Raw genomic sequence first — 24,626 nt, 5'->3', positions numbered from 1 at the left:
CCTCCTTTGACTACGATTCTTCAGGTCAGTCTATATTTCTGTCCTGTTATTTTGACCTGTTTCTGTTTTTTGGTTTTAGAGTGATATGGCTCATCGGTGTATTTCACCTGTGCTTTTTCACTGCTCGGTCCTATGATAATTGTTTGTTTTCGCCCCCATTATATTACCTCCAAAACTCAAAAAGGTTTACATTTTTTCCTTTTATTCTTGTCCATAGATGCTCTTTTTTTTTACATGGACATTGCCTCATTGTATTCCGAAATTCTGACCCACATTCTTGTGACAACATTTAATAGGGCAACCATTTTTCTGTAGCTATCAAACCTGCACGGTGAAAGTACTGAATTAAAAGCATTGATTTGGAGAGTAGATTTTAAGTGCTTACCCCTTTAAAAAAAATTGCCTTTTGGCTGAGAGGATGCAAACTATTTAAAACTGAAAGCCTATTGACATTTCATAAGAGGAAATGGATTTTCAGCTGCTGGCTAGTAAAATGCAGCGCGCATAAAGTTCCACAGCTTCCGCCAGTAAAGACAGTGCAATTGACCCCAGGGCAATGAATAAAAAGATGCTATTATGAATTGACAGAATAAAAGCTTTTCTTCCAATTCTCAGCATCCAGCCTTTTCCAAGACGCCGTGTCCTTTCAATCTAAGTCTTTCACTCAATCTTCAGAAAGTTACAAGAGGCCGAAGAATAAATGAAACATTTTCTTTCTCTTCAAAATTGTTACAAAATGTTCTCATTGCATGGCTCAATTTAAATGAGCATCTACAAAAGGTGTTTAGAAAGCTATTTTATAATGTTGGGAGTAAGAGATATTAAGTGGTAGATTCATACGGAAGCTAATCTCGATATATTTAAAACGATTTCGAATTCATGTTTCGAAAGCAGACATCTCTTCTCAGTTATCTCGGAAGATGTCATTACATATTTAGGTGAAATTGGCTTTCAATCTTTCACAGTAAAATCTTGAACGTTTTAACATGTGTCAGGAAGTCCTATGGTTATCCCGTGCCATATTTATTGACTGCTTAGCAAAACCTGAAGTCCCCTTGTGGCATTGAGACAGATTGGTTAACATCTGTGAATCCAAGGGTTTCAATCAATATCCGGGGAGCCTTGGGCTCTCTTGTGAGAGCTCAGCCACATTCTGCAGGTCTGTTTTCTCATCCCATTTGCAAAAAATATATCTTCTAGTTCATCAAATCCTGTAAAGGAAAAATAGGCGTTTCACCCAACAAAAAAGAAAGTAGCATTTAGGAGAAAGGAAACGAGAGAAATCCACTTAGAAATCATCAATATAAAGTAAAAAGTAACTTTTCTCCAATGAAGTAAATGCCAGAAAAATATAAGTGTATTGAATAGAATATCTACCTTGCAGTTCATGAAAATGTAAGTTAAATTGCCTTATTTTTTCGTGCAAAACTTCTCAGTTCAATTATACGTCGTATATTTTTGAGAAAAAAGTAAAGACACATAAAGATATAATGTAGCATCAGATAGGAACTACGGGGTATATTTACACCAGACGGCGATATATATCGCAAAGTGCGCTTAGCGCTTTTATATTTATTGCCGTCTATCGCTGGAATGTATCGCCATGCTCGCACTGTATTTACAACGAATAGCGCAATGGCGACATAAATTCAATCGATAGCCGGGTAAATCGCCGTTTTGTAGGGAACAACGCTGGTTTGCCAGCAATGTTCCCTGCAAAACGGTGATATGCTTGTTGATACGACCATGTGGTCATAACACATGAATCCACCCCCCATGTTAGGTATGGGTTAGTCATGATTTTAGAAGACATTAGTTTTTGGCGAAAACATCGGTTTTGGCCCAAAAATAACATATTCTAAAATGCGTGGGCCACCTTGTAAATATCGCGATGTGCACATCAGCGATATTTACAAGGATGTACTGCCCAGTGACGCCCACTTTTCATCTCAATAGAGATGCAAAGGGAGGTGTCGGAAAAAAGGGTGCTAACATGCGCTAATGCATGTTAGCACCCACTTGTAAATAGGGCGATATTTTTATCTTCACAACCTCAATCGACCACCTTGGTGCATACCAGTCGAGAGGACCGAACCCTGGTCGCGTTCTGAAAGACTCCAGATGTGAGTCACTTTTCCTTCGGTACTTTTCACGATAGGGGATAGGACAGCTGGCATTAACTACTTGTGAAGATTACGCATGTCCAATGCAGTGGCCAAAAATTTGTAACGCCCTGAAGAAATTGCCTAAATGTGATTGGCCATGAAACATGTCGGCAAGTGGAGTGTGGTTAGATAGGTAACAGCCACTTTCACTTTTTTAGAGTCCACAACAAACACGAAAGAGACAGAATAAAGCCAAGTTCCGTGTTGTTTGTGGTTGTATATGTTTGTTTTTTGACACGATTTGTGTTGTTAGTGGTTTCTATACACTGCACATTCTTTACAAACACAGCTTTGTTTGTTTTTGGACACAATTCTTACTTTTGAGCTTGATGGTGCCAATGATGAGATCAGGGCAATCCTGGTGAGTACCTGCCAGGTTCCTTTGGTGGTGCGGCGGTGAGGCGCCACCTCGCTCACACACACTTTTTTCTACCTGTCTGAGTTTGGCACATAGGTGTGTGTTTTTTGTTGTCTCACAACTGTCATTGTTTACAAGGGATTGGGCAAATTCTTTTAAATATGACATAACATGGATGTACCTCCTACCTTATTAATTAAAATAGAGGAGTGTTTTTGAAAAAGTCTTGCAATATATGGTACAGCATTAAGTGGTTAACTTACAGATGCTGTGGTGGTCTAGGTCTTTTTTGTGAATACAGCTGCAAACAGTACCTTTTCCTTGCGTCTGAACACGTTGGTACAAGCCGGTCTAGGCAACCATCGAGGTTGGTTTGTGAAGTGGTGCGCCATGCAGTGCCCTCACAGTGCAGTGCAGGCAGCCGCTTGGTGATGGCCATCCAACGGTGTTGGTGAGACCACGGCAGTGATGCAGCATGAGGAAGTGCTAGATGTGGTGCTCGCAGGTCACGGTGCAGGCAACAGAACCAGTCGATGTTCAGGCAGGCAGAGACAGTGTCAGTAAGGTCTGGGCATGAGATTGAAGCAAGGCTATGCGGTGCCCCAGGACGCGGTGTAAGCAGCAGTTCAGAGATGGTCATCCAACTGAGTCGGTGAGACCAGGGTTCCAGTGTAAAGTACGGCGGTGCTCTCTGTGGTGCTTGCAGGAAACAGAGCCACCGACGGACTCGGTGACGGAGTCAACTGCTCTTCTCTTCTGTGGCAACTGAAACCCACTGTTCCAGAGACAGTCCCCAAAGGGATGGTGATGTCTTTGCTGTTTCTGAGACTTCTTGAACAGGGGTCAAGCTCTACTTCAAGCCCTTGGAGATACTCTTCAAGCAGTACACACACACAGTTCCTCTTTGCAGAAACAGCTACTGCAGGCCAACCCCAGACAGCACACAGCAAAGTGGCAGTACTTCTCCTTCAGCTTTCCCATCTCTTCTTCTTGGCAGAGGGTCCTCTTGAGTATAGAAGTAATCTAAAGTTCTGGGGTCTGGCCTCCAATATTTATACATCAATTTCCTTTGTTCTCTGGTGGCAGAGAAGTCCTGTGTTCAGTCAAAACCCGTTCTCTCCTCTGGTCCAGCTTCCTGGCAGACCAGGCCCAGTCAGGTGACAGGAAATCTCCTCCCCCTACTCGAAATGCAGACCAGGTCTATTCAGCCGAGCTCTGAGTCATGCAGGAAAGGCAGGACACACCTCGACCCCCCCCCCCAGTGGTTGTCTACAGTGAATGTACATCCCCAGGCCCTGTCAATCCAAAACTAGGCAGTCAATACACACCCCAGCAGAGGCACAAATGAAGGCTAAGCCAAAAATACCTACTTTATAAAAGTGGTATTTTCAAACACAGAATGTAAAAATTATCCTTACTAAAAGATGCATCTCTAGATTCTGAGTTCAGGCATACTAAACTTCAACTTCCTTTTTTGTCCCAATGGGAAGTTATATTTATAAGATGCTATAAATAAACTCCCATTTTATCCTATGGGACCCATAGCCTTTCAATAGTGAAAAATGAAATTCACTGTAGTTCACTATCAGAACGTGTTACACATATCAAACCATGTCCTACCTTTCACAAAAACTGCACCCTTAGGAGAGACTCACATGGCTTAAAAAATCTGTCTTAAGGTTTGCGTCACTCTTGCACCAATGTGCATGGTAAAACAGAAATGAAAATCGACTCATAAACATGCCAGCAGTAAATCATAGAGATTTACGGGTATCTTAACACCACCCGAAATACTGCATGGTGCCATATTATCAGATGTTATATATAGGCATGTAGGGTTTTGTATACCATGCTGATGTGTGTGTTTTAAAACGCACTCAACATTATGTATTTCAGGAATTTAGAGTTATAAACCTCACATTACATGATTGCACTTTTAATTAATTTATTTATTTCTGTTTCTTGATATAGCACACAACTCACTCCCAGTGAACTATCTCTGAGGAGTATCTTGGCTCTGTACTGACCTGGCAAGCTAAGACATTCTAAAACAACCACATTTTAAACATCTTCTTGAAGTTTGTAAACCTGGGAAGGTATGAAGATGGAGTTTATTCCAGTAGTATGTGGCCATATACAAAAAAAGATCTGCCCCAGATCTTCAAGTGTAAATGTGAAGGGTCTGTAAGAAAGCTTTGTTTGAGGATCCTAACTGTCTGGTGGGATGGTAGTAACTAAGCTGTGAGTACAGGTAGACAGGACAGGTCTTGTGAAGTGCCTTATGTGTCAGACAAAACCTCTCGCTTTCTGATGGGCAACAAGTGCAGTTTTCTTAAAAGAGAGGTAGAAGAAAACGGTGCTGGTAAATTGCAGATCAGCTGTGCAGTTGTGTTCTGTACTGCTTGTAGCTTGGTCAGCAGTGTGTCATTTGCTGCTACCACTACAGCATTCCCATAGTCCAGGCAACTGATTATAAGAACCCGGGACAGGGTTTTCTGGAAGTATCTAGCAGCCAAGGAAAAACCTTTTGTAGGAGCTTCCTTCTTCATTACCTACACACTTCTTGCATATGTGTTCCACAGTGCTTGTGTATTCAAAAATGTATTTTCCTTGACTAATTCTGATATTTGCTATAGTCCACTCACTTTGTGCATTTTTGATTCAGTACTCTGCATTTGAAGGTGTGAATATTTTACAAATTCAGGTTTATGAATGGAAATGCTCATTCACTGGATTAAATGTACATTTGTGGTGTGATTACATATTTCTGGGGGCAAGTTGGAAGATGTGTGGCGCAGCGGCCAGGGCCAGCGGCCAGGGCGACTGACCCCGGATGCTAGGGACCAAGGTTCGATCCCTGGCACTGGCGGCAGGCAACTGCCCAGCACCATGTGACTCTGGGCAATAGCTTGCTTAATCTTCCCGACGGCCCCTAGCGCCGGGAAACCTACGGGTAGCTGTGCGCTTTACAAATACAGGAGTATTATTATTATTATTAGTAGTAGTAGTAGTAGTAGTAGTAGTAGTAGTAGTAGTAGTAATATGAATGTTCCGTTATTGTGTGGATGTATTTTCATTAGAGCAAATGTGAATTAATTGATGGTAATTTCCATATACTGCTAAGATCTAAGAAAGTGTGTTTCAAACCACCGTAAGTACTGACTTTGTGGAATGCTGGATTCTTAGTATGTAAGGGTCATATGTACAAAAAAAATTGTAAGCAAAATTTTATTGCCATTTTAGTTAAAACAAACATTTCCTAAATGATATATTTAGCATATAAATTTACTAAGCCCAAAGGCATAGTCAATAATATTAGACACTTCTCACCCCACAGTATGTTTGTTCAGAAACTCTACTAGGTGGATTCCTTTCCAGATTGTCCAGAAATTATTATTATATTCATTCCTCACCAGATTTATCATCCATGTCAGGTTCTCTTAGACAGACCTGTCAATTGATCCCCCTTCTTTCCTTGTTTCTCTGTGCAACACAATGCTTCGATATGCCATCCACCAATTCATCCCTCCAAATCTTGAATCTGGGGTCACCAGCTCCCGAGGCCTGCCCTGCCCTCTCACCAAGTTTGAGGCCCTTATCCCTTGTGGGGTCTGCAATAACTGAACACCTGTGCACTGCATCAACTTGCATTTGCAAAGGCTTGTTGGCTTCGGGTTCCATTTAGCCCCAACCTCAAGCATCTCCAGTGACCAGAATCTTGGACCATACTGCATTTTGTGCATCGTGGCCTGCATCTTTTGGTGAGCTGCTTGAGGCCCTCTCGCGACTCCATTGCCTCTGGGCCCATATGAGAGTCACCTTTGCTTCTCTTGGGATACCCTGATTGCCCAGGCCCTGCACTGACTCGCCTGCTTGTGGTGAGTCCCCCTGGACCTTGCTGGTCCTGACGTTGCTCCTTCTTCAGCTCCTTTGTTGGTTGCATTTGCCAAGACTTGTTGGTGCCCCGCCAGACACTAGCACCTCAGCATTTGACATCCTTTGTGGGACAGCTTGTGCATAGCTCCTGGTCCTCCTCAGCATCACCTCATCCTCACAGCTGCAGAATCAAGGTCATCGGCAACTCTCCTGCAACCTCAACATAGGAGGGCATTTGTCTTCACAGTCTCCTGGTCACTCCTGAGTGACATAGACTCTGTCCCCTCTGCCTGCAGGTGCCTCTCAACACCTTCAGATTACACCGGACACTTTCTCCTTCAGCAGCAGCATCACTTTCCTGAAGTCCTCCATTGGTTCGACAGATGTTTCCAACACCACTTCACACTTATGCACCTGGCTTCCCTAGTTTCGGTAGCATGGTTATTAGGGTATCCACGGGTGGGGTGGCTCTCCAACTTTCTGTCTCCATGGGGTTTCTTCAGGGTTCACTGGGAAGGATCCTTAATCTTGAAAAATCCAACTGCAACTTACACATAGACTTATACTGAGCATGCAGTCAGGTTTTCATACTGCATGCGCTCTCTGTGGGGTTCATAGTCACTCACCTTGGGTGGTTCCTTGTGTCCCCAGCACTTGTACATCCTCTTGTAATTGTCATGGTTCTTATACCACTTTCTTAGAATATTGGTTGGGCCCCCCTGGGGTCCACTGTGTATTACATGCTATTTACTGTGTTTCTTTGCAAAGTATAGTGTGCATTGTGCATATCTCTGGGTAGGAGATATTTGTATGTGTTAGAGAGTATTATATAATAAATACATACTTTTATGAATACCTTGTGTGGTTATTTTTCACTTAATCTACACTATAAGATTGCATTCTGGTAAAACAAGCTGCCTTACACTTCTTCTGGTCTAAGCCTTAGGGCTGGGCTCCACAGCTACCACTTAGAGAGCTTTCTAAGGTTGTCTAAGACCTCTTAAATCACCATAAGGGTTGTTTGGACTTGTGCAGGGTGTCCACTTACATAAGTGTGCATCATATGCCAGGCCAGCCTCTCACATTGGTGTGCATCAGTTGAAATTCAAGACTGCGTTGGTTTACCTGATAAATCTTTGTATTGATTAATTGAAAAACCACCACTAATACTGGACACATATAATACAAGCTTAGCATAAGTAAGTTCTACTGAATGTATGGTTGGGTAGTTAAAGGTATAGCACACCCTTTGTCCATGCACAGATAGTTTTGTTCCCACTAGGCTAGGTAGGTAAAACACCCCACTACACTTAGTTTGTTCCACAAACTGAAAGCACTGTGAGCCTCTATAAAGTTCAAGACAGGGACAGGAGCCAACACTCAATGCCTCCTAGAGGTGTTACTGTTAGATGACCTCAGGAAAACCAGTTGGTCAGATGAAGAGGACAGAGTGGTGGATAGGACAGGGAATGAATATAGGCCGGGATGGGAGCCCTTGTTTGACAGTGAATCTTACCATGCCCAGGTAGAGCCTGATGACTCCCACCTTGACAACTCAGACCTCCCAGAGGATACCAGTGGTGGCCAAGATGATGTCCTCTTTGATCCTCCTGTGAAAGTGCAGAGTAGGCCAAGGAGGTCTAGATCCTCCTCTGCAGAATTCAATGCATCAGCACATTCAGTAGGGGCCTCCATTTCTAGTGAGAGGAGGATATCTTTGGAAAGGGAATACCAACTTCATGTCCTGAGCTTGTGAAAGCTAGGCTTAGGCTCAGGCAAGAGCAGTTGGCCCTTGACAGTGAGTCCCTAGAAGTCCCGAGAGCAAGGAAGAAATTGGCACTAGAGTCCCATGGTGGCAGCAACAATGTCCCTAGCGAAAAGAACATTCTTTTGAGCATAGGAACCTGAACAAGATAGTCCCTCCCTACCATATTGGGGATGACATCCACAAATGGATAACTGCATTAGAAAGGGCTTGTAAAGTTCAGAGGGTCCCTCAAGGGCAGTGGGCAGCTATCTTGTTGCTCTTCTTTGCTGACAAAGGTAGAGATAATCTCCACACTGTTAGAGAAGAGAATGCCGATAATTACTCAGAGTGATCTCATTGATGGGTTTGGCTCAACCACTGAGCAATAGAGGTTTAAGTTCAGAGATACCCAGAAAGCAAAAACCCAGGATTGGGTAGATTTTGTGGATAGTGCCATTAAGGCTCTGGAATGTTGGCTACTTGGCAGCAAAGTGCATGAGTCCAAACTTTGTGCTACTCCTCTAAAGAGTTGAAATCTTTGCAAGGCAGCAAGACGCTTGACAGTGCCACTTGCATCAAACTCGACAACTCAGGGATACTGAATTATCGAGACCTCTTACCCGAAATGTACTTGCCGCCTCCCTGCCAGGAGCTCCACACCAGGCAACAGCCTATTTGTGTCCCCTCAATCCGACAAGGTCATGAACAAATCGAACTTACAGTCATATATCTGAACACCCATTCTCTGCTCAAACATCAATTAGATATTATCCAGCTCCTGGATTCTGATTAACCAGAAATACTTCTCCTCACTGAAATCTGGCTGACCGAATAGTCTACCCCAAATATATTAGCAGCGGTGCCCAACAGCTATTACATTCTTCAAGCTAACAGGGGTACGGGGAAAGTAGGGAGGGGGTCACAGCCATTTTACATCAAAAGTTTCAGTTTACATCCTTAACGGTTGCTGGTATACCATCATTAGACAATTTAATTGTAAAACGTGATTCCCCTCACTCCCTCCTTATTTGTGTATCGATCTACTGACCCCCATGTCAAATGCCACTATTTCCCCAGCTATTGGGTGAAATGATTTCCCAATTCATCATTAACTATGCAAAAGTCCTCATAATTGGAGACTTTAATTATTTGGCTACTGACATTATGGAGGGTACCAGTTCTGCTGAACTGACAGAACTACTTTCTGGGCTACATTGTACCCAGCAAGTAACTGCGGTGACGCACGTCAAGGGCCACACGCTTGACCAAGTCTGGAAATCTAATCTGATGGTTTCTAATTTAATGATCACCCCGTGCACTTGATCAGATCACCACTTTATAACATTTATTCTCTCCAGTGTTCATTATACTAAATCCCAACTGAAGGTAGGCTGCATGGCTAGAAATTGGAGACGTGCCTATTTGGGAGATTCCTGTCATCTGCTAGCTACTACAGCTCCGCCAGTGCAGCAGTCTATTAACAACCAAGCGGAAATAATCAAATCCTGGCTCAAACTTGAAAGCAATAGCTTTGCTCCCATTAAAAAAAATCTAAATATCGAGACCTCACGAAGCCCAACGTTTGTTCTCTGATGACCTAAAACTTGCCCTGCATCAAGCCGAACGTAGCTGGAGATGTATTTACTCTTCAGACAAAAAAAGATGTATTTGTGGCCCAGTTAAAAGAATACAAAAATACGATTCTGCAAACCAAGGCTGCTGATTTCTCTAATAAAATATTAAACTTTTCTAATAAATCCAAGAAATTGTTGCTATTGTGGATGAACTATCCAAGCCTGATAGGGTTACAGCAAAGCCTGCACCCACTCAAGCCCTATGAGAGTCCTTCAACACTTTATTTTATGGATAAAATTGCTAGTGTCAAAGCTAGTATTCGTATAAACACGTATCCAGCGGCTCTACGATCTACATGTAGGAACCCTCTACTACTAGACCAGCTCCCACCTATCTCCTGGGAAATTTTTTTTTTGCCTCCTGAGGAAGGTTGGTACTGACTCCCCCACTGATTGTTCCCCCACACATATTATGGGAAGCCTTTCGTATCTGTCCAGAATCCCCTCTTGTGCTCCTTAATAACTCTCTCAAGCAGGGTTTCCTCTGAAATTTATTTAAAGAGGCAGAAATTGTTCCAGTCTTGAAGAAACCTGGGGCGGACCTCTAGCACTCACAAGTTACCACCCTATCTCTTTGCTTCCCTATCTGGCTATGGTTCTGGAAGCTCATGTGGCTAGCTGCCAAAGCTCCTTTATCAAAAGCTCTCACCTTCTTGATCCCCTCTAGGCCAGCTTCCAAATGGCTCACTCCACTGAGACTGTTTTACTCACAGTTGTGGACAAATTTAGGAAGGGGTTGGACATGGGCACTACTCAGGCCTGGTTCTTCTTGATCTCTTGGCAGCCTTTGACACTGTCGACCTTGATATTTTGTTCGATCATATCAGCAGTGCCAGGATCCGGGGCCCGGCTCTCGAGTGGATCCTATCTTTTCTCAGTGATTGCTCTCAGGCTATCCGTCTCGCTCATATTTCCTTCCCCAAAATGAAACTGGCTTGTGGAATGCCGCAGGGCTCTTCTCTCTCGCCACTCCTTTTTTAATCTTTACCTACTGCCCCATATCCGCTCCCTTGGAGAAAGGAAGATCAGCACCTTTAACAATGACGACAACCTCCAATTTATACTTGACATCAAGCAATGGCCATCTTCTGTTCTTAATGTCCAATCCCCCATGCGATTTATGAGTGAGTGGATGAACAGTAACCATCTAAAGCTGAATCCCAATAAAACTGAGCTGATCCTTATCAGTGGGCCAGCCAACTCCTGGAATTTCAATTTCTGGCCACCCGAATTGGGAAACCCCCCACTCCCAGCATGTTCAGTTAAAAGTCTGGCCATCACCATCAGCAGTAATCTTTCGGTGAAGGACCAGATTGAAACAGTGGTCCCTTCCTGCTTCTTCCAGCTGCAAAGGATCAGGAAGATTAGTAGATTTTTTACCATAGAAGCCCTGATCCAAGTTGTCTTGGCTCTAGCCATCTCCCCCATTGACAACGCCTACTCACTCTACGTGGGCATCGCAGCATATCAACTAAAGCGTTTGCAACTAGTGCAAAACCAGCCAGCCAGACTGATTTACCATCAGTCCAAATGGCACCATGTTACGTCATTAATGGTCAGACTTCACTGGCTGCCAGTAGCCAAACGTTGCGCATTTAAGCTGGGATGCATCACCTTCAAGGCTCTTCATAACAGTCCCGCATTTATATCCTCCAAGATTCAGGGTTTTGTTCCTCTTCAGGACCTTTGGTCTTCCCATCTGAATCTGTTCGCCATCTCATCTTCTGAACGTAAGAAACACGGGGGACTCTGATTTGCCGACCTGGCTCCTCAATTCTGGAATTCTCTCTCCCTGGAGATTAGATCTCTGACCTCTTATGCAATGTTTAGGAAACAGTTAAAAACCTGGCTGTTCCGACAAGCATTTGACTAAACCTCCCATGTGGCAGTTCTCCCTGAACTCCAGAGCCATGAAACAGCTTGGTTTACGTGCGCTCTACAAGAATTTTTAACATAATATAACTACCAAGGATTGTACAATTTGATTATGGGGGAGCGGATCCTTAATAATTGTCAGAACCAGCTTTTGCATCATTACCTGGTGGGCTCAGATCTGACTTCTCCCCGAGAATTGGGAAAGAGGGCAGATAAATGGGTCAGAACAAGGGTTAAGCAGAAAAATCAGAGCAATGATGGTGACCAGAAGACACAACATTCTTCTAAAACTCAATATAAGGGTGGGGACAAAGAGTCTTCCCAAGCGCCCCAAAAATCTGCAACTGGGGAGTCACAAACATCCAAGAAAGGCAAGAAGAAACCTTGGTGTTACTTTTGTAAGGTGAGAACACATTGGGCAAAGGATACTGATTCTCCAAAAGCCAAGGAGATTCTCCTACTACCACTGCCACTAAGGCAACTGTTCCCCCTAACACAGGTAAACGTGGTGGAACAGGAAACAAGGAATTAGTGGGGTTAACCTTGGGTTCTGAGATGCGTTCTGACTTAGTCAGAACTTCAGCTCAGGCTGACATAGATCTTGCCACTTTACTGGTAAGTCCTACTAACTTGGGCAAGTACAGGCAACATCCTTTGATAAATGGAAAAGAGGCTATGGCTTCCAAGGACACAGGAGCTAGTGTCACTGTGGTGACAAAAAACCTTGTGTCTCCTGACCAGATCATACTTGGACAAGTGTACCAAGTGTCTAATGCTAACAATCAGGACTGACCATTTCTTGGCACTTGTGAATCTCAGCTGGGGAGGGGTAACTGGACCTAAAAAGGTTGTGGTATCTTCAGACCTACCTGTAGATTTTTTGTCGGCAATGATTTGGAAATTTCAGCCTGGGCTGAAGTAGAGTTCAGGTCTCATGCAGAAATATTGGACATCTCAGCAAGTGTGTTTGCTGTGACCAGGTCACAAACCAAACCGCTTTCACTGAACAGGCCCTGGATCCTGTAACAATGGACCAAGTGCCTTCCAACAGAATGAGCAGGAGGGGTAAGGCTGTGCCTTCCTGTCAGGAACCACACCATTGCATCAGTCCTGCAGACTGACTTACACCAATCATTAAGGACTCGAGTGACAGTTAAGCCTCAGTTGGTCAACCTTTGTATAATGTAAGGCAGATCACTTATACACACACCCAAGATGGCTGCCGCAGCGGCCACGGTGGTAGATGAGCGCATTACACAGTCTAGTGGGTTTCTGAAGTGCGCAAGATTCTATCTGTGCACTTCAACTGAAGTTCATCTGAGGAAACATGGTTGTTTAGGAGCTCCACGTTTAGTATTCAGAACGGGAGTTTTATAGTCAATAGAATTGTAGCATTTCAGTCATAGATAGTGCAGCGCTTCTAAGACATTTATTCATAGTTATTTCGGATTCAAGCGCCATTTGAATTTCCGACTTCATGAGCAGAAGTATTCGAAGTCAAGTAAAAAAACTATCGAGCGGAAGTCAGACTACGAAGCTGAGGAGCTGAAAATCCAGCGACAGTCTTTTCGAAAACTCGTACTGAGTGAAAGGTTTCAAATGGCAGACTCTGTGGAACTTCACGCAGCCGCAAGCTTTGGAGATTGAACTGGTACTGTAAAGCTGCGACTCGTTTCTACCCAGTCGCACCCTTACTTTTGCAGCGCTTTACCTGTTCCTTCCCTTCCCAGACTTCCCTCCCTCCCTGGTTCCTTTTTGCACGTCCTCTTCAGGCACTGGTAAAGACTACGCCATGGTATCTACTTGAACATTACCTGAGAATTACGAACTTATCAAGGCTGAGTAGAAGAGAAGTCAAGGTATTCATTCTGAGAGAATAGGTCTAGAGTAGTAAGACTTCTACGAACCCTTTTGTTAATTAAATTTCTCTTGTTATAGAAAGCTGAGTTCTCTTCAAGAAACAACTACACAGATATACATAGAAGAGAGGCAATGCTTCAAACACAGCTGGTAGGATAATTGCTGATTAAGTTCATAGAGCTATAGTATGTTGTAGGTTGTTTGCTTATGTCCCTTCTTCTCTGTGCATTAGGCATTCACGCAGCAGAAGTTCAAACACAGAATAAACTTCATTTCTGCCAGGTGTGGCTGTGACGAAGTTTCTCTTCTCTCTCTTTCCAATTCCCCTTTCCCCCCTAATGGTTACGTAGCCTTAGAGCTGCGGCACCGGCGGGCGGGCGTTGGGAACAGCGTCCTTTCTGCTCCTGCAAAGAACCTGGCATCTTGACACTTCCCTCCAGACTCAGAGTGAGGATCAAACTCTTGAGGGAGATAATCTTAGCATATGTGAAGGTACTGCCCCAGATAAACTTGAGCCTGATCAGGTTGAGTTCTTGGGGGCATGGGGCCCTTCCAGAGCAGAATTGAGTTTGGAGCTGCAAACCTGCCCCTCCCTTGAACCCCTCAGGCAGCAATCTGCTGATGAGGCTGCTGGGAATATCAGTGGGTCCAATAGGATCTACTGGGATGAAGACCTTCTTTATTCAGAGGGTGGAGTCCCCAAGCCTGGAGCCACCAGGCTGCAGTTTCCAAAACCACTTCACACGTATGCAACTGGCTTCCCTGTTGTAGGTAATGTGGGTACTAGGGTGTCCACGGGTATGGTGGCTTTCCAACCTTCTGTCTTCCACAGGTTTCTTCAGGGTCCACTAGGGAAGGGTGCTTAATCTTCAAAAATAAAACTGCGATGTACTCGTTGACTTGTACGGAGCATGCAGTTGTGTTTCCACACTGCACATGCTCTTCCTGGGGTTCCTAATTACTCACCTTGGGTGGCTCATTGGGTCCCCAGCACTTCTAAGTCCTCTTGACATTGTATTGACCCGAGTTGTGGTTCTTATACCACTTTCTAAATATAAGGTTTGGTCCCCCCCGGGTCCAGTGTATATTACGTGCTATTTACTGTGTTTCTTTGCAAAGTATTGTGTGCATTGTGCATATCTCTGGGTAGGAGATATTTGTATGTGTTAGAGAGTATTATATAATAAATAAATATTTTTATAGATACCTTGTGTGGTTCTTTTTCACTTGATCTACACTATAAGATTGCATTCTGGTAAAACAAACCGCTTTACACTTCTTCTGGGGAAAGCCTGAAGACTGCTCTCCACAGCTACCACTTAGAGAGCTTTCTAAGGTTGTCTAAGACCTCTTAAATCACCAAAAGGGTTGTCTGGACAGGTGCAGGGTGTCCACTTAGATAATTGTGCATCATATGCCAGACAAGCCTCTCACAGCTAATATCTTTCAATGCATGGTAATTTCACGCCTAGCAAGGACCAGACACAAATCTATAAACCCTGTAGTATTTTTGCACTTGGAAGGTCTTGGGAATCCCCCCAGAAGGCATGTCAAGGGTGTACAGTAAATCAATCTCTGGGTCACCTAATGAACACAGAGCACTACAAAAGGTCAACAAAAGGGGGCAGTACCACACCATACGAAGCATTTCCGCTCCTTGCTCACCGCATCGAAGTCATGCTGCATTGGCAGCCTTTAAAATCCAGGAAATATAGCCTTGAGTCTTAAATCTAGCGTTTCTAGGCACAGTATAAGAACAAGCAAATATTTTTGCCCAATCTGCTTCTGAAATAGGAAATGCAAAATCTTCTTCACATTTCTCTCGAATTGCTACTAGAGGTGTTACAATTTCATTCCGTAACGCTTGATAAAGACACTTCACCGCCTTAAAATTGCCCGACATAGTACACAGCACCTGGCAAGCACTGTGCTTTAGAGGCTCCCACACACTCTTGCCCCAATATAGATGCACTTTGGCTACTACCTTCTGAAGTAGCAAAAACTGACCTCTTGAGATCTTAAAGGAAGCTGAAAAATCTTCAAAGTTTAGAAGTTCCCCATCTCTATAAGAGCCCAGATTCTTTGCACTTTAACAGGAGACGATTCCACTAGGCCCCTCAATACCCGCCTGGGGTAATTTGCTTCTAACCTCTTAGCGGAATATCTGGACCAATGGGGCACATGGACATGGGGGTGCTGGACAGCATGTCGCCAGTAGTGCTGCACAACCCGCAAAGCAGAGGGAGTCACCTGAATGGGTCTCCTCAGTGTTAGGAGAATTCTGTACAATAAATAAAGACCTGAAACAACCCAATATTTGCTTACTCAGGAAACCTTCGAGAATGGATCCTTTGAGCAAGCCACTGCATTTCTGCCACCAACTAATAGGCCTCAAAATCTGGAGCTGAAAATCCCCCATCAATCAATCATCGAATTTGTATAGCGCGATACTCACCCGTAAGGGTATCAAGGCGCTGAGTGGAGGAGTGTCGCTACTGCTCGAACAGCCAGGTCTTGAGTTGTTTCCTGAAGGAGAGATGGTCCTGGGTCAGTCGAAGGTGAGTGGGGAGGGAGTTCCATGTCTTGGCTGCCAGGTAGGAGAAGGAACTTCCTCCGATGGTGGATTTCCGAACTCGTGGGACGAAGGCGAGGGCGAGGCTGGCAGAGCGGAGTTGGCGGGTGGGTGTGTAGAATGTGAGACGGCTGTTGAGGTACTTCGGGCCCGTGTCGTGGACAGCCTTGTGTGCGTGGGTGAGGAGTCTGAACGTGATCCTCTTGTTGAAGGGGAGCCAGTGAAGGTCTTTCAGGTGGGCAGAGATGTGGCTGCGGCGAGGGTTGTCCAGGATGAGCCGTGCTGAGGCGTTCTGAATGCGCTGGAGTCTTTTCTGGAGTTTGGCGGTTGTTCCGGCGTAGAGGGTATTCCTGTAGTCCAGACGGCTGGTGACGAGGGCCTGGGTGACCGTCTTCCCGGTTTCGGTGGGGATCCATCAGAAGATCTTTCGGAGCATGTGTAGGGTGTTGAAGCAGGATGATGAGACAGCGTTCACTTGCTTGGTCATGGTGAGGAAGGAGTCCAGGATGAAGCCCAGGTTGCGTGCTTGGTCCGTTGGTTTGGGTGCGCTGCCCAGGGCAGGGGGCCACCAGGAGTCGTCCCAGGCAGAGGGAGAGGTTCCGAGGATGAGGACTTCCGTCTTGTCTGAGTTCCTTCCTGGAGGTTGGCTTTGGTGGTGGTGGGGTCGTTGGTGAGGGAGAGGATCAGTTGGGTGTCGTCGGTGTAGGAGATGATGTTGAGGTTGTGTTGGCGGGCGATGGCTGTGACAGGGCTCATGTAGATGTTGAAGAGGGTGGGGCTGAGTGAGGATCCTTGCGGGACGCCGCAGATGACTTCGGTGGCCGCGGATGAGAACGGGGGGAGGGGGACTCTCTGGGTTCTTCTGGCGAGGAACGAGATGATCCACTCCAGGGCTGTTCCTTGGATTCCGGTGTTGTTGAGGCGTTGTATTAGGGTGCGGTGGCATACGGTGTCGAAGGCTGCTGAGAGGTCTAGGAGGATGAGGGCAGCAGTTTCCCCGTTGTCGAGCAGGGACCTGATGTTGTCCGTGGCTGCGTTGAGTGCGGTCTCGGTGCTGTGGTTTGCTCGGAAGCCGGACTGTGTGGGGTCGAGGGAGCCGTTGGTCTCGAGGAAGGAGGAGAGTTGTCTGTTGACGATCTTCCCGATGACTTTGGCTGGAAAGGGGAGGAGCGAGATGGGGCGGAAGTTCTTGAGGTCAGTGGGGTCCGCGGTGGGCTTTTTCAGGAGGGCGCTCAGCTCGGAGTGTTTCCAGCTCTCCGGGTAGGTGGCAGATGTGAAGGAGTTGTTGATGATGTTCCGGAGTTGGGGTGCGATGACAGCGTCGGCTTTGTTGAAGATGTGGTGGGGTCAGGGGTCTATGGGGGAGCCGGAGTGGATGGTGTTCATCATGCTGGTGGTGATTTCAGTGCTGACAGGGGTCCAGGTGCGGAGGGTGATGGTGGGGGGCGCTGGTTCAGTGGTTGGGTGCGTGGTCGGCGCGCCGAAGCTGTTGTGTATGTCGGCGATCTTGCGGTGGAAGAACGAGGCGAGAGAGTCGCAGAGGTCTTGCGAGGGGGTGATGTGGGTGTTGCAGGTGCTGGGGTTGGAGAACTCTTTGACGATGTTGAAAAGGTCCTTGCTGTTGTGGGTGTTGTTGTCCAGTTGTTCTTTGAAAGCTGTCTTCTTGGTGGTGCAGATCAGCTGGTGGTGTATGCGGGCGGCTTTCTCGAGGGTGCGGCAGGTTTTCTTGGAGTTTTTGAGGTTGTTGGTAAACCAGGAGGCTTTTTTGCTGCCGGGTCTGCTGGGAGGGTTCTTCAGTGGTGCGAGTTCATCAGCGCATTCGGTGAGCCACTGTGTGAGGTTGCGGGCTGCTTCATCTGGGTCATTTGTGTTAGTGGGTGGGTTCTGGCTGAGGGAGGTGGTGAGCTGGTCGGTGGTGATCTTGCTCCAGCTTCTGCGGGGGATCTGTTGCGGGTGGTGGTGGGTCGTGGTTTTCCTGAAGGTGAAGCGTACGCAGCTGGGGTCTGTCCAGTGTAGTCCGGTGGAGTGGCTGAAGGAGATGTGCTTGCTGGAGGAGAAGACGGGGTCGAGCGTGTGGCCGGCGTAGTGGGTGGGGTTGATAACCAGTTGCTTGAGTCCGAGGTTGCCGAGGTTGTCCAGCAGGGCAGCGGTGTTGCAGTCCTTGTTGTTCTCCAGGTGGAAGTTGAGGTCCCCTAGGAGGATGTAGTCTGTGGAGGTGAGGGAGTGTGGACTGACGAAGTCTGCGATGGCTTCGCTGAATTGTGTGCGCGGTCCCGGGGGTCTGTAGATTAGGGTGGTCTTGGGATCGGTGTGTATATGGAAGTGAAGGTGTTCGGCGGCGGTGAAGGTGTCGTGGGAGTTGGTGGTGATGCGGATGGTGTTTTTGTTGACGATGGCGATGCCTCCACCGGGTTGGTTGACGTGGTCTCTCCAGCTGATCTTGTAGCCATCCGGGATAGCTATGGCGATGTTGGGGGCTGAGGAGGCATTCATCCAGGTTTCTGTGAGGAAGGCGACGTCTGGCGATGTTGAGTCGAGGAGGTTCCAGAGTTCGACGGCGTGCCTGTGGACGGAGCGGGTGTTGAGCAGGATGCACTTGAGGTGGTTGTCGCTGGGGCTCGGCTTGGCGGGTGAGGTGCCCTTTTGCAGGCAGGTGAATTGGCAGTCTCAGCAGGTGAAGAGTCCCTGGGTGCGTTTCGGGGTGGCTCGGTAGCAGGCAAGGATTCGGCCGGCATTGAGTGTGTGGAGGCTTGCTGCGTCGTAAGTTCGTCGGGTGCGCTGGCATCGACGCAGACCAGGGGTTCTGGCGCTGGGCGCGGTCCAGGCGCAGACGGGCTTGCCTTTGGCGTGCCTTTGGCGTGCCTTTGGCGCACAATCGGCGCACCCGCTGCACACCTACGCTGCGCGTACGCCGTGCGTCCTCCATATGAGGGGCTGAGGGAGGGAGGAGCAGCTGGGAGGTGGGAGTGGGGTGGCGAATGAGAGCAGCGGGGGGCGGGGCCGCAGGGAGCAGCGGCGGGAAAACGAGGGCGAGGCGGGAGGCGGGAGGGCACAGAGGGCAAGGGGGAGCGAGGGGAAAGAACAAATGACAAAAAAAAACAATTAAACAAAGCTAAATGGAAGCGGAAGGCAAGGGAAGCTAGGGGAAACTAGTGGGAAAGAGCAAAGGGGTAAAAACAGCGTACACACAGCGGGGTGAAAAACGGCGAGCTCAGAGAGTGTAGCACACAGCACACAGTACGAGGAGGACTACGAGGTGGCTAGGGGGGCTACCTGCCTGGTGACAGGGTCAATGGTTGCTCCCTTTACCACTGTGTGTCCTCCATATGAGGGGCTGAGGGAGGGAGGAGCAACTGGGATGCGGGAGCGAGGTGGCAAATGGGAGCGGCGGGGGGCGGGCCGCAGGGAGCAGCGGCGGGAAAACGAGGGTGAGGCGGGAAGCGGCAGGGCATCCCATAGTTGTAGAGTGTTGTAATTTAGATAACGCCACTCTACACCTACCCGTTCCCCACATAAGACTAATAAATAATGTATCTAGTTCACAGAAGATCATACAGGGTATCATTATAGGTAGCACAGAGACGAAGTATAGCAATTGAGGGAGTGCCACCATCTTGGCTACAACTATACACCCAGCCACCGATATTGGTAGAGTCTTCTAAAAGGCTGCACAAGTGCAAAGAGTCATATTGCCCACACCGGGCTCATGGAAGATTCTGACCACCAGATACTAAGCATGTACTCTCCCAGACAAGCCCCCTACAAAACTCAGGTTGAGGCGCATCTTTAAGAAGTGAGAATGGGAGAGACTTACTTCAATTGATGCAGAGGCCAAATCCATTACCAAATTCTTCAAGGAGGTCAGCCACATGTGGTAAATATTAATTTGCCTCTCTCATGAACACCAACATGTAGTCTGCATAGAATCTGGTGCTAAATAATGTGCGACGCCCTGTACTTCCAATCCCCTATAAACACCTCCAATCATTGCGTTACTAGCGAGTGAGTCAATAACAATAGTAAATAACAGTGTGGAGAGGGGATATCCCTGTTGCGCACCTCTCCTCACTACATGGTACTCTGAAATATATCTTCTAGTCCAGACTCTAGCAGTGGGTGCTGAATACAAGAGTTTAGTCCATTAGACATACACAGGATCCATCCCTATTTTGTTTAACACCTTGTAAAGAAAATCCAAGTGAAGACTATTGAAGACTTTTTCAATGTCTATTGTGGCTATCATTGCTTTATCTTTCTCTTCAATTTCTACCCCCATATTCGTAAGCACCCTTGTTAGAAATGGGATCTCTAGTTGGCTAAGGCTTGCGCCAAAGCCCGGCAGAGACCACCACTCTAGACAGGGCAAGGGAGTTACATGCCAAAGATAACCCCTGCTCATCCCCCTGGTAGCTTGGCACAAGCAGTCAGGCTTATCCCGGTGGCCATGTGTAAAGCATTTGCGCAGTACACAGCAACAACATCCCAGGCACACTAGAAAAGGAGCTCCACACAAGGTTATTTAAAAAATAGCCTTTGTATTGTCATAAACACGTTAGAAACATAATCACATAATATACACAGTGCCATCCGGCTTGGGCAATATTCACAGGGGATTATATACAGGACCAGGCCAATCGGGCCATGGTCATAACCATCAGAACAGGTAAGTAAATGCACATCTAAAACACAACCAGTAAGTACTGGTACCATAATGACCTAGGCTTTATATCACATTAGACACAAAACCACAGTAGGCCCTAACCTCATTAGCATAGACACCCTCCTAAGCATAAACACATTACACATTAGGCCTCACCAACATAAACTCATTATGCAAAAACCTCATGAACAAATCCATCATTAGAGGCATAGACCAGGGTGCACACATCATGTCATGTAGATCACTTTAAGCCATAGGCATCAAGATAGGCCTGTCACATTACAGATAACTCACATTACGCCTAAACCACACTAGGCCTAAACCACACTACGCATTTGGCATAGAATACATTATGCATAAACATAACATTAAGCATAAAACGCATTAGGCACAAACATCAGCAGTACACGTCTCAGGGGCAAACATCATCTTCCCCTAGGGCCTTGCGCCCTTCTGGTGCACACAGGTACCCCAAACGACTCCCAGGCCAACTGGCCTTCTCTAGGGGGGCCCCATGCCCTCAGTCCAGAATGTCAGGGTGTATGGGAGGGCCTTTCACTGGACCTCTGGCTGCGAATGCAGAAAACTCACGGTGTGCAATGCACTGGGCTTGGGGTGCACTCACTCCCTCTTCAGAAGCAGAATGGCCCCTCAGTTGCAGTTGCTCGCTACGGCGGGAAACTGAAAATCACAAAAGAAGCACTGGCACCAACATGGCCCCTTGACCCCCTTTGGGACATTGGAACCAGTGGGCCCAAAACGTTGCAGCTTCCCACTGCCAGGAGGGGCAGCTGTAAGACCAGCACGGACACTACGGTGCCCTTAGAGGGACCACAGAAGGGAGGCACCGACAATGTGCCCGACGCCCACTCCAACCACTAGATCACCAAATTGCCCCCACGGCACTCCACTGGGCCGCCCACGGACTGTGGGGAGAAGGGCTGGTGCCTAGTAATAACTGAGGAGCCCCCGCTTCTTCCCCGGGCTCCACCCTTAGAACACTGCTCCCGTGGTGCACTTCATTGTGCAGGCAAGCCCTCAGTCACCTGAGATTTCTGCCTCATTCTGGACGTTAGCGTCCCGCTCCTGGGTTCCTCTGCGCCCAGTCCTGGGATTTTTCTCGCCTCTCGCCATAGCCGACAGCGACAGCAACACCCAGGGCTCTCCCTTTGCATGAGAGCCCCGCCTCCACTACAGTGGGCTCCATGCAGGCGGGGTGGGCTCCCGCCTGCCTGTAATCCCTCTCCTTACTTCACCCGGGCATTGCGCAGGGCTTCCACTGGCATACGGGAGCCCTGCTGGGAAGGCTGACACTTCCCACTTCCTCCTTGCACCCCTTTCCGGCTGTGGCTCTGCCTTGAGTCAGGCAGCTCACCTGGCTTCCAGGTTGCGCTGCTCCAGCCGGCAGTTCCAGTTTTCTTCCCGGGCCGTGGCGGTGACTCTCCTTAGTAAAGTGCGGGTGGGCTCCCACCAAGGCCAGCACAGTGGGGTGGGCACCCGCAGAGTTAATAACCTTAGAGCGGGTGGGTACCCGAAAAACAACTTCAGATGAGGGGTGGGCACCCGCTGTTAATTAAAAAGCACGAAGCCAGGTGGGCACCCACTCAGCATCTCTAAACACGGGGTGGGCTCCCACTCCAGAAAGCAGCATGGGGGAATCCCTACACCCGGGGATTGACTCCCCTGGATGTGCAGCTCTGAGCTGCAGCGGCAGGAAAGCAGGCTCCTGTCTTTTGGGAGCAAAAGTAAAATAAAGTGTAGCACTCACGATGCAGCCCAGCGCTGTTGCCAGCTCCTCCCAGCAACACCAAGCTAAGCATCAAGGTCCCAAAAGCAATCGCTCACAAGGCACTAGATTAAAGTCCTGGAAGTCCTTAAAGATGAGGGGGCAATACAGGGCACAGGACTGCAAGTCCTTCTGGCAGCCCCCCTTGGGCCCCAGCAGCAGCACCCCCCAGCAAGATCAGCACCAAGGTTCAGAAAATTTTTCTGGGGTCACAACCCCTACTTTTATACATAATTTCCCTTTGCGTCACAGCACAGGGTTAGGGATACCAGTTAGAAATGGTATAGGGGCGCTTTGGAGCACTTTGTTTTGGTCTGCTCCTTTCTTTTTTGTCAGGTGGGGGCTCAGGGATTAGATGCACCACAGGGGGCGGAGCCAGCATTGTTGAGGGAAGGCGGTCTTATTCAGGTCCCTGGAGAAACTCCTCCCTCCCATCTACATGCAGATCTCCCTATTTACCACTGGTCAGACTCCCCCTGGCTCCTGGAGCCACCCACACCTCTGAGTTCCTGTCAATCACAAGCCAGACATGCAATTCACATCAGGCTGGCAGACACACAGTACTCAGAAATGCCAACTTCTAAAAGTGGCATTTCCCCACGAGTCACCATAAATCTGCGCACACCGTTGTGCAGCATTTATTCTGCACTCCTCTCATATGGACACACATATCCCCCATGCATTCCTATGGGAGGGCAGGCCCATCTCACCACACATACACAGAGAGCGCACGCACTTTACATTGGACCACAGTACTAAAGTGCTCAGAGGCCTAAAATCACCAACATCAGGTTACAGAAAAAGGCTAGGAGAATGCAGAAAGTTTCGGGGTGACCCTGCCAAAAGGGCAAAGTCCAACACAACCCCCTTCCAGCCAAAATGCAGGGCAGACCAATTGCTCCCTTGATGGACTTCCCTGCTTTGGGCGATAGAACATGGACACGGGCCCACAAATGCAGGGACATCCTCTGGTTCTACCCCACTCTGAACCCACATGGTACCCTCTGAAAAAGAACTCTCTGGCCCAACTAGGCTACCCCACTGGTACTCCCTAGTTGTCCCCGGCCAGAGAGTGCATTCATTTTACATGTGATCACAGTGCTAAAGTGCTCAGAGGCCTTAAATCACCAACACCAGGTTACAGAAAAAGGCTAGGAGAATGCAAAAAGTTTTGGAGTGAACCTGCCAAATGGGCCAAGTCTAACAACCCTCCAAATATTATGCTCTGTATTACGCCCTTGGGACGAATCCAGATTGATCTGTGTGAATTAACTGTGGCATCAATAGAAGCAGGCTTGTTGCCAGGATCCTACTAAGGATTTTGTAGCCCAAATTGAGCATAGACAGAATGCGATATGCTTGTGCATCCTCAGGAGGCCTTCTTGGCTTTAACAGCAGGATCACTAATGTCTCAGCCATTGTGGAGGGCAAGTATCCCACCTCTTGGGCTGCAGTGTAGAGGGTAACCAATCTCAGTGCCAACTGAACAGCATCAGAAGCAAAAAATTACAGAGGCAGGCCATCCATCCCAGGAACCTTCCCTCTGTAGCCATGTGTTTTATTGGAGCTTGCATTCCTGAATGATGACATCTCCAACTAGCTCTCCTGCTTCCTCACAGGGCACCAACAACAGGGGTACCGGGTCTAGAAAATCTGAAATAAACAGAGAGGGTAGCAGCAGAGGGGCTACATATACAGCTTTATAGTAGTCCCTCAACCTACCATTCAGGCCCTCTTCTGTATAAAGGCATTCACCTGCCTCTGAGTACATGCCAAGAATTTGGGAGCTTCTAGTTGTGGGGTCGGTGACCCAGGCCAGCAGGATATCCGCCATGCCACATTCTGCATGCACACGGGTCATATACTCTTGATAGTCAAAGCAGCTTAATTTTTCCATGTGAACAGCTACTTCCTTTGCATCCAAGAGCTGCTCTTTCTGACCCGGATTCCCTGGCCTTGCAAGCTCCAGCTCTCAAAGCACTCTCTCATGCGTCCCTATATCTCTTACAAGAGTGGTGTCTCACCCCCACTGTTTCTGCTATGCAATGCCCTGAATAAGAACTTTAAACACATCCCATTCTGTCAGAGGGTAT

Source organism: Lissotriton vulgaris, chromosome 4_1, assembly GCF_964263255.1.
Source record: "Lissotriton vulgaris chromosome 4_1, aLisVul1.2, whole genome shotgun sequence".
NCBI lineage: Eukaryota > Metazoa > Chordata > Amphibia > Caudata > Salamandridae > Lissotriton > Lissotriton vulgaris.
This window is presented reverse-complemented; position numbering follows the sequence as displayed.